We start from the raw sequence: 12,115 nt of genomic DNA, 5'->3' as shown, positions 1-12,115 counted from the left end.
TTATTAAGAAGAGAGTTTATTTTATTCTTAATGGTCAAAATTTTATACCTGTTAACATATGAAAGGGGAGTTTACTTACAAAGGTAATTGGCTATTCGTGAAAAAAGTACATACTGCATTCTTTAGCAGGGAATGTACACAATGCCTCACAAAATGAACGTACACCTTGTTGAGTGGTGACGGGAGAAGCATCTGACACTATGATCCTTAAATGGAGTTTCTTCCTGTCTTGAATTTAACATATCTTGCCTCATCGAAACTTTTCTCATAGTTACCACGTTTTAAGCAAACATATCTGTTAGGTAATACATATCATCAGGAAGCATATGAAACAACTTCATTTTCAACGCCACTTCTTGACCACTTTCCCAAAACAGGAAAATTTTCCCAGCGCGCTCACAGGAAGGGATTATGCAAGAGGACGCTCGGATATTGAAGGAAGACTTTCACTGCAGGCACTGTATATCCATCTGTGGGAACGTACATACATGCGTTCAAGTTGAAAGGACTGGTCGTGACTTATCTTTTATAAATTAACTTATTACATCACCTTTATTTGCTACAGTAAGGGAATCGTACAATGAATGCTTGCGTGCAGTTTCGTATAGCACTGAATTGATTATATTGTGAATTCCAGTATAGTTTATAAGGTTGTCTATTTTGCTGTAGACGACACGTGTATCAATCATCATTTAGAGGCTATATATATGGGGATGGGACCATTCGACGCAGCAGATTCGCCGCCGACAATTAGCCACCGCCAGTTCGCCTCGAAGACATTTTGCCGCCGCTTATTCCTCACGGAGGACTATTCGCCGCCGCAAATAGGTCGTTTGTTTACATTGTTTTGATTTATGTTGTTTGGTTGTTAAATGTAATGAATACACTTTTTCAGAAAAGGTCGTTTTGTTCAAGTGTTTAAAAACAAAAAATCCAAATTATTTCTTTACCTAATATTTTTTTCCCAGTCTCCCTCCAGTTTTCAAAATGGAAACAGACATTTTTTATATACTTTTTTGACAAATCATCCAAGAGTGATCCAAGCATCAAATTTCTCAGAGGTATAACCCATAACTATCAATTGAACTAAAGTTTTTATTCCTTTATTTTTGTTTATTTATGATAATTTTTAGAATTATTTTTTGGTGTAAACCAATAGAATTTATTACAATGTTGGAATATCTTGAATGATTTTTAAAATTGTTTCCTAAACTAAAATTTTTTTTTGTTTTTTTTTTAACATTTTTTATGTTAATTTGCACTTGTAGTAGTAAAGATAAAATCTACAAGAAAAAATTAAAAGCTGTAGAGGGAAAAAACCCAATACACACTAATTTATATTTCTGGTGGCGAATAGTATCTGGTGGCGAAATGACCCAAGTGGCCAAACGCTGGTGGCGAACTGGCGGTGGCTAAATGTCGGCGGCGAATCGTCACCAACCCATATATATATATATATATATATATATATATATATATATATATATATATATATATATATATTATATATATATGTATGTATGTATATATATATATATATATATAGTATATATATATATATATATACACCCTACATATATATATATATATATATATATATATATATATATATATATATATATATATATATATATATATATATATGTATTCCTGCAAATGATGTTTGATAAAATAGCCATCCACAACAAAATAGACAACTGCACGCAAGCATTTAAAATTTTAAGTGATGATTGGTATAATGATGAACAAAGAGGCAATGTAAGTTGATTTTCGATAACTGGAAAAGTGAAATTTCTGTAATTTCAATGGACTGTTACCTTAAAAAAAAATTCAAATTAAAATTTTTTTCTGCCTTTACAGTAAATTTTATAGAAGAGACTAAATTATTTACCTTAATCAGAAATTCCTGGAGATTTTCGTGAACTGGCCAAGTACAAGAAAATATTATCCACAACCCAATCCATATAACTTTTTGGGACAAAATTCTTGATAAGAATTGTAAAAAGAAAAAAAGAAGAAAAAAAATCCATGCAAATCAGGACAGGAGATGAGGGATTACCCATAGCCATGCTGAACATTTGTACAAAAAATTCACCATTAAAACAAAATTTTCTATCTTTGATACATTACGGTATAAGACTAATGAGCTTTGCTACAGTTAAAGGCATATCATAACTTTTTATGTCTTCCTCCAAAAATTCAAGTAAATCATCTACATGCACTTTTGTAAATAAAGAGACATCAAAACTAACCATATTGAAATAGAAATTCAAATTTAAAGTATTTAGGCCATGGGCCAGCTATACTCCACGTGCATCCCTCCGCCCCCTACCTCAACTAAACTATGTTTTTCGGAAGTCCCTGGATCTTCTGAATTCAAGTATCCATGTTGACATCGAAAATTTAGGGATGCATTCTAATACCAAGCCATCAAAGGTCGATGTTCAAATATGGCATTTTTCGCCCTTTCAAAAATTTGCATATGGCATGTATTTGTAAATGACCAAAGATGATCAGCAAATCTTCATATATCAAACCGGAAATCCACTATTCATTAACCAAAACCATTGTCTCGCCCCTCAAACTGTTACTTTTGCATTATATAGCCAAATAATGTGTAAAACAAGTCCCTTTTTAAATTATTACAAAATACATAACACGATTTTTATGAACACCGACCCAAGATAGAGTTTTGTAAGTATCATCCGTCCAAACTACTTTTTACAGTTTTAATTAATAGAAAATAGCGCTCTATCTTAATTAGGGACCAATCCAGATCGATTTCAAAATAACCCCAAATTCAAGGTGGATATTCACAAGCAAATAGAAGTCACCAAATATATCTAATAAAAACAATTTTTTGAGACAATCTTTATATTCATGACAATTTTGATAATGATTGAACTCTTACTGTATATTTCCCGTATATAAATAATGATAACTGAATTTAAGCTAATTTTATGGTTTAACAAAAACAAAATATTATTGTTTTACGTCAAATCAAGGTCAATTTAACCGCATTACACTTTGTGTTTTTCATGATACGTAAATATTTATAGAAAAAAATACTATAGCAATGTGCATCAAGATATTGAATATAGCTTTTCTTTAAATTTAAAACATATTTTATGTCTAATTCACAAACAAATTAACTTTTTTTTTCTTCTATTGACATATATGTTACATAGAGATAATGGAACTCTGTGAGCCCAATGATTAAAGAAAAGAAAATCTGTTAGGGTGTATTCTAAAATAATAAACAGTAGCTTTTAGGCCATGGGCCAAATGGTCACCATGCAACAACCCCCTCGCCCCTCCACCCCTCAACAAAACTGTTTTTCTGAATCCCCTGGATCTACTGAACACAAATATTCATGTTAACATACAAAATTTGGGGATGTATTCCCTGTCTCGATTGGTTTTATAAAGTCATCTTATGTCGTTTTCTTCTATTTTCAGGCCAAATGGAAATAAAGGGGCATATTCCAGTGAGAATCTATGGGTCCGTGTGCAATGTGAGGGGACCTTTTTTATGATTGGATTACATTTATAATAATAGAACTTCACACCTTTTATTACCCTCGGTTTTGAGAACGGTCTGAAGTGTATATACTTTTTATTGTCAGCCGCTTTTGTTTCTAGACGAGTATGACGCAATTGTCATTTTATCATGGTTTTTCACCATGGTTTTTCGTCGTGGTTTTTTCTCATTTGCCTCTCTGCACTTCCAGCTTCATTTTCCTTGCACCCCTGAATGCATTTCCTTCCAGAGAGTTTAAAAGACTGGAAAAGGAGTCATTAGGAGGTGTTCGATTCCGTGTACTTGCGTTTGCTGACATCCAGGGAGAAAAACAGCAAAATTCATAGGTGCCTTGTATGTTTGTCATTATTATTATTGTATTTGCAATCAAGAGGTATTCCATTCCGAGTGCTTACGTTTGTTGAAATCCAGGGAGAAAAACACCAAAATTTTAGGATGGGAGTCTCTCTTGTAATCCCTTCTTTTGGATGCTATAAAGAAAATTACGTAGTGAGGTGGCCGAAACTTACTTATAAATTTTCCTTACTTCTTTTTTACCAATTGACCTAATATTCTCATATGGCATGTAAATCACTTAAATATACTTTTTTTGTTCAATGACTTTTTTTGTCAGAAAAGAAATAAGCAGACAAAATTCTAACTTTGTGTCTCTCTTTCAGAATAAAAGATTTGTGACGTAGTTCCTGAACCCTCTTCACGCAAGAGAAGAACAGCCATTTTTGGAACAGAACCACCTGAATCAGCAAGTCAATTTGCAAAGACAGATCAAGATGATGCTTGCATTATTTGTGGAAAAACAGCAACGTCTAAAAGAAATCCACTTCAACAAGCTTCTCAAGAAACCTGGAATTTCCTGATGAAGAATGGAGGCAGCTAAAACACCGAGTTCGGCAACCTTTATGAATGCATACAAGTATAGTGGGGCAGATAAGAGTAATTTTTTAGAAGAATCGTGCAAATGATAATACAAGCATCAAATTTGGCACAATTGTTCCCCACGGATACTAATCAAATCTGCCCGATTGGCCAATTGAAAATCCAAAATAGCGGCCATTTTTCTAGATGGCCACCAAAATAACCACCCAAAGTTGATGTTTTGCTTAGAAATATTTGTAGTTGTCCGAATTACATGATCTAAGTGTGGATTCCTATGTTTTTAACATGGTTAACGCGCTGTATTAAAGGAGTGATTGTCGGACACTACCAAGGCACATTGGTGACATCACTCCTGTGTCAGCTAAGTAGGAAATTTATGTTGGCATCATACTGCAACAACCTACTAGTATCCCAAATGCTGCCTAATCAACCCCAAATCAGTTAGGCAGCCACACCTGAATGGACAGGACGTGCCAGCGTGGCAGAGCTGAGCCAAGGATAACAGGGTTTTAGTTATCTGGATGGCATACAAATCACACGGGACTTATGACACTGGATAAATGATCAGACTAGATTATGGAACATTACTACGAGACAGTGGGTGGACCATTGCCATTGTGGAAGCATGGGTGGCCTCATCTGGTACATCAGTCTTACCTGTCTGCATCCAGCGTCGCAAAAACAAGACAAGCAAACCAGATTACAGCATGCAGCTTGTACAAACTGATGAAGAAGGCATGTCATTATTTCTGCTCTGAAGAGTCTAGCACATCAGAAATAACCTTTGAGGATTGGTGTGAAAAACAGAAGAAAGAGAGTCAGCAGTTCCAATTCTAGAATCTGGTGCTGGACATGGAACTCACGATATTCACCCTCATGCACTCATTCAGAGAAGGAGACTTCAACTTTTACTGTGAAGCACTTTCAGAAATGGTGCCTTACTTCTTTGCAAATAACTATGTTAGTTATGGCTGGTGGATCACTATTCACCTCCGAGATATGATGTCACTTGAACAATAACATCCAGACATGGCCACGGAGTTTCACAATGGTAACTTCGTCATCCACAAATCAAGAAGAGAATTCTGTGGCATGGTGATTGATCAAGCGCACATACAATAATGCAGTGACCAAAGGTGACAGAGGAGCAATTGGACTGACAGAAGACCTGTCAGCACTTCATAGTTGGATGGTCGCTGGACCTGAAGTTAGTCGTCTACTTGCTGGATATGAGGCCATGTCTGGTATGAAGGATGCCACATACAGCAGCAGACACCATGAGCAGACACCGAGTGCCCAGAAATCTTTCTTTGAAAAGGTGAAATGACTCTCTGCAGTGATGCAGGAGATGGGTAACCCATTCCAAGAAGAATCAGCAGACCTGATGGTGTTAGATACAAAGAACATTGCAGACCCAACTCTAGCTGAAATGGTAGCTACAGATCACCGGTGAGGCACAGAGCTGTTCCTATCACTTATGAAAGGGCTAGATGATGAAGCTGAAAGTCTTTTCTATCATCCAATCAAGAAGAACCCTGTTTCATTCTGTCAATTTTTCTCGCAACTGTTCATCTCAAGCCAGAACAGACAGTGTGACTTGCAAGAATTCTTCAAGCACGAGAATTAGTCATACCCTACATCTCTCAGTGACAGTGGCAAGCTTCATACGTGTCAGAAGTCACAGCTGGTTGAAATTCGTGAAGCGCAAGTTAATGTCCCAGTGGGAGAACCAAAGGGAGATACAATCATCATTGATGGCTCAGCACTTATCAATGCCTCACCTCCACATACTTCAAAGACATTTAATGACTATGCCAAAGAAGACACAATCCCAAAAGTGGAATCCTATGGTGCTTGGTACAAGCGGGTGGAGATAGTATTTGATGTATACAAGAAGTCAAGTCTGAAATCAGAGAAGAGGTCAAAAAGGGGGAAAGGAATCAGAAGAAGAGTGACAGGAACAAGCAAGACACCAGGAAACTGGCAAAGCTTCCTTCGTGACCCCAGCAACAAGATCAAACTGTTTCATTTCCTGGCCAAAAAGATGTCTGAAGCAGAAATGACAAGCACAGTCATTGTCACAAAAGGAGAGGATGCCATTAGCTAAGTCTCTGGATGCCGTGTCCCCATGTTGTCACGAAGAAGCTGACAGTCAAATATTTGTTCATGCTAGGGATACAACGACTGATGGGAGCAAATCTATAATCATCGGCTAATGACACCGATGTGATTGTCATAGCAATATCTGTACTGCCATCCTTCCAGAAACTAGGTCTTCAGGAAATGTGGATTGCCTTTTGCCAAGGAGCCCATATGCGATGGATTCCAGTCCATGAGGTAGTTTCTGCAATTGGGCTTGAGAAAGCTAGAAGGATCCCCTACTTTCACACATTCACTGGATGTGACATTGTGTCTGCCTTCTGTGGGAAATCGAAGAAATCTGCATGGCAGACTTGGAATGTATTTGATGATATTACTGAAACATTCATCAATCTCAACCAGCATCCAACATTGATGTGATCTTGACATGCAGAGGCTGGAAAGATTTGTTGTCCTCATGTACGACAGATCAAGCGCAGCCACTGGTGTGGACGAAGCAAGACTAGACCTGTTTGCCCTCAGGCAGAGGCCGTACAACTCAATTCCACCAACACAGGCAGCCCTCAGAGAACATGCAAAGTATGCAGCCTACCAGGCTGGGATCATCTGGGGCCAGGCAACCCACTATAATCCACACATGAGCAGTCCAGCTGAATGGGGGTGGACATAGAAAGGAGAAGCATGGTAGATACATGGGAAAACACTACCACCGATTGCAGCAAGCTGTCAAGAATTGACAAAGTGTTCCTGTAAGAAGGTTTGCAAAGGAAGATGCAAGTGCTCTCAGGCAGAGCTTCCCTGCACATCACTCTGCAGCTGTATATGTGAACAGTAGCAGATCGAGAAACAGCAGCACGGTATGCATAACTTTGAAAATTTACTAGCCGGGACAAAACTTATGTAAAAGAAGACAAACATCTTGGTGGTCATCTTGAGAAATATGTCTCAGAGTGTTTTTTAAACATAAAAATATAGTTCAGCAGGTTTCAAAACAGGAATCCACACTTAGATCATGCAAATCAGACAACTACAAATATTTCTAAGCAAAACATCTACTTCGGGTGGTTATTTTGGCAGCCATCTTGAAAAAGGCTGCCATCTTGGATTTTCAATTGGTCATACGGGCAGCTTTGATAATTATCCCTTGGAGGACACTTGTGGCATATTTGATGCTTCTATCATCATTTGCACGATTTTTCTGTTATCTGCCCCACTAGTAGGCCAAATACCCAGAAATGTTCACAAAATCTGCAGGCTAAATGTTACTGGAATCAAGTTAAAACGAGCTCAGAACTTACAGAGCCTCAGGATACCGAGAGCGCTGAAAAAACTTTATCTTCAAATGTTAGGAGCAGTCGTGTACCTTGTAAAGCTTCAGAGTTTTCTTGTGTTATCTGTCAAAAAGAATTGAAAGGAAAGACTTTCCAGAAATATTCTTTGGGGAGAAAAGAAATAATAAGTTTCACAGAATTGAAACGGAGGCTGCTTGGGGGACATTTGTAGAGGCTATTCCTTTTGTTAAGATGAGCTGAAAAAACGTCGTTTGGAAGCCTTAGCAATATTTTGCAATAGTAATGGAGGTATACTTGAAGCAGCTGCTCTCGACGTCTTTTGTCACAAAGAATGTTGGAAATCACACTGTGTATGACGCTCTCACAAATACTAAAAAGACAGAAAAACGTCGTAAGAGAGAACAATGGGTACATGACAGAAATCAAGAAGTATTCAGAAAATTGTCATCACATATAAGAGAGTGCATTGACACACGCAAAGAGGTATACACACTGAGAGATTTACTTCAAGAATATGAACAAATACAAACAGATATGCTACTTACAATTGAAGAAATTAGAGATACATGTGATGATAGACAGACATTACGCTCCCTTCGCAATAAACTTCAAAAACACTTTGGTGAGGATGTAGGGTTTTATTCTATGTACCAAAAAAAAAAATGAGCCTCCAATATATATTTTCCAAAGCATGATGGCGCCTATGTAGAAAGTGCCCTCAATAATTGGGGCAGGCAAACTACCAATTAGATACAATGCGACATTGATGAAATAAGGGAAGCTAAAACACCAAATGATGTTTATAATCTAGTTGCATTTCCTGCTGACCCAAAGTCTGATATTGCAAATGGTCGAGCAGTTTAAGGAGTCTTTACCTTCAGCAGTGCGTTTCCTGTCAGAGTGCATAATGCATCTGATTACAGGTAAGTGGCAACCTTTGTAAGTTGGCTTATCAATGCACACCCATAATTTAACCGTAAGTAAAGAACTCATTCAAACATTAAAGCATATGAGGATTGGAATATCGTATAATGATGTATTAGATGAACTATCAGCATGGGCCCTTAAATTCTGTGAAGACAATTTACTGAATGCTTCTTGCTTTTTGTCTTGTACCCACTGTTCTCCCTGACGACGTTTTTCTGTCCTTTTAGTATTTGAGAGAGCGTCTTACACGGGTCTGCAGTGTGATTTCCAACATTCTTTGTGACAAAAGACGTCGAGAGCAGCTGCTATAAGTATACCTCCATTACAATTGCAAAATGTTGCTAAGACTTCCAAACGACGTTTTTTCAGCTCATTTTTAACAAAAGGAATAGCCTCTACAAATGTTTCCCAAGCAGCCTCCGTTTCAATTCTGTGAAACTTATTATTTCTTTTCTCCCCAAAGAATATTTCTAGAAGTCTTTCCTTTCAACTCTTTTTGACAGATAACACAAGAAAATTCTGAAGCTTTACAAGGTACACGATTGCTACTAACATTTGAAGATAAAGTTTCTTCAGTGCTCTCGGCATCCTGCGGCTCATCAGTTCTACATTTGCTCTGTAAGTTCTGAGCTCGTTTGAACTTGATTCCAGTAGCATTTAGCCTGCAGATTTTGTGAACATTTCTGGGTGTTTTGCCCACCTTTCTGCATTCATAAAGGTTGCCGAACTCAGTGTTTAGTTGCCTCCATTCTTCACCAGGAAATTCCGGGTCTTTTGAGAAGGTTGTTGAAGTGGATTTCTTTTAGAGGTTGCTGTTTTTCCATAAATAATGCAAGCATCATCTTGATCTGTCTTTGCACATTGACTTGCTGATTCAAGTGGTTCTGCTACAATATTGGCTGTTCTTCTCTTGCGTAATGAGGGTCCCGGAACTACGTCACACATCTTGTATTCTGAAAGGGACAAAGTTGGAATTTTATCTACGTATTTCTTTTCTGACAAAAAAAATTCATTGAATAAAAAATGTATATTTAAGTGTGAATATTAGGTCAATTAGTAAAAAAGAATAAGGAAAATTTATAATTAAGTTTCCGCCATCTCATTACGTAATTTTCTTTATAGCATCCGAAAGACGGGATTACAAGAGAGACTCCCATCCTAAAGTTCATCAGAATTATGTTATAAATGAAATCCAATCATAAAAAAGGGTCCCCTCACATTGTACATGGGCTCACCTATAACCCTAACTGGACTATAGGTATGGTTCATTCTTGGCCTGTAATTTGGGTTTTGTTCTAGTGATCTACATAGGACACTTACCATTGGAACCCACACTAAATAACCTCTCTAATGATATATTACAAGTCTCATACTCTCAAGGTTGACTTCCACACAATAATTCAAACATAAGATTTGTTTGCAACTTTAGAAATTTACGATTGAAATAGCAAACTCCTTAATAATTGTTATTAGATTGTTTTTTTTCCTCTGATGAGTATCAGCATTGTGTCAAAAAATTTTGATTAGATACATTTGGTGACTTTTATTTGCCTGTGAATATCCACCTTGAGTTTGTGGTTATTTCAAAATCGGTCCCTAATTAAGATAGAGAGTTATTCATTTTTTATTAAAGCTCTTGAAAAAGTAGTTAGGGCAGATGATGCTTCCAAAACTATATCTCAAGTCAGTTTTCATAAAAATCAGGTTACGCGTTTTGTAGGAATAATTTAAAAAGGGACTCGTTTTACACATTATATAAACGAGAAGATAGAATTAATAGATTCCAAAGAAAAATAAAAAATTAAATATTATAGATGATGCGACCTATCAAAAACTTTTTGTTACTGGTTCATCCTTTAGTATTTTATATGGACTACCAAAAATACAAAAACCAAACACCCCTGTCAGACCTATTATGGCCGCCTACAATAGCCCATCGATCTCGATCTCCAAGTATTTAGCTGGTTTACTTTCTGAATGTAGTATTAATGAATATACATTAAAAAACGGGTACGAATTTCAACAACAAATTATCAACCAGGATGGTGACTATTTTATGGTCAGTTACGATGTTGAATCACTTTTCACGAATGTACCATTAAACGAAACAGTTGATATTATTTTAAACAAGATTTTTATCAGCAATGATACTCTGTTTTATGATTTTAATAGGGCTATTTTTAAACAATTTCTGGAACTTGCTGTGCAAGACTCCATATTTATTTTCAACCAGCAACTCTATTCGCAGGTCGGTGGAGTTGCTATGATATCCCCTTTAGGCCCCATTTTTGCAAATTTTTTTTATGTATGACTTAGAAACAAAATTTTTAAATCAATGTGAGTCTTCTTTTAAACCAGCATACTACAGGAGATATATAGACGACACTTTTGCTCTTTTTAAGTACCCTTGGCAATGCACACAGTTTCTGGAATATATCAATCATCAACACCCAAATATTCAGTTTACGATGGAGGTGGAGAGCGGAGACAGTTTGCCATTTCTCGATATCAATACTACAAGAAGCAATTCTGAATTCACCACAACTGTCTATAGAAAAAAAGACCCATACTGGTTTAACTAACAACTATTACAGTTCATGCCAAGGAACCTTCAAATTAAATACCATTTATACTCTTGTCCATAGAGCATTAAAATATTCGTCTAGCTGGCCAACTTTCCATAATGAAATAGAATTTTTATTAGGTTTTTTCAGAAAAATTCCTATCCCAAAGACGTAGTCCTTACAGTTATCAATAAACCATTGCCCAACTTTGATGTTCCCAAGAAACTGTTCTTTGCTTCCATCCCTTTTGTGTTTGATACAAAATTCTCACGTAGACTAACACAGATCATTGAACAATATATTCCCTGTCTTCAGTTAAAACTTATTTCTAATAATCCATGCAGGATAGGTTCATTTTTCAGCTGTAAAGATCGCTTGCAGTCATTCATGAGATCTAATGCTGTATATAAATTCACATGCTCTGGATGTCCGGGCTCTTACATCGGATCTACTCGTACGCTATTGCAAGTGAGATATTGCAGCCACATGGGTTTCAATTTTCGTCTTTAGCCTTGGATGGTTGGTGTCTTAGTTATCTCTCTCTTTTTACAGTGTTTTAAAGAATTTTTTACTTTTAACTTCTGCTTTTCTTTTTAAACCATTAATTTTTAATTACCTTGTAATTTCGTGAATTCCTTTTTTATAATGTATTTACTTTTATTGTTCACAGACTGATGATGCACCGAGAATTGTGTGCGAAACATTTTTCATAAACTATGGCCTTCTACTGATGTATTATGGTACCCCCTGAAGTATTTATATATATATGTATATATATATATATATATATATATATATATATATATATATATATA

Source organism: Macrobrachium nipponense, chromosome 16, assembly GCF_015104395.2.
Source record: "Macrobrachium nipponense isolate FS-2020 chromosome 16, ASM1510439v2, whole genome shotgun sequence".
NCBI lineage: Eukaryota > Metazoa > Arthropoda > Malacostraca > Decapoda > Palaemonidae > Macrobrachium > Macrobrachium nipponense.
This window is presented reverse-complemented; position numbering follows the sequence as displayed.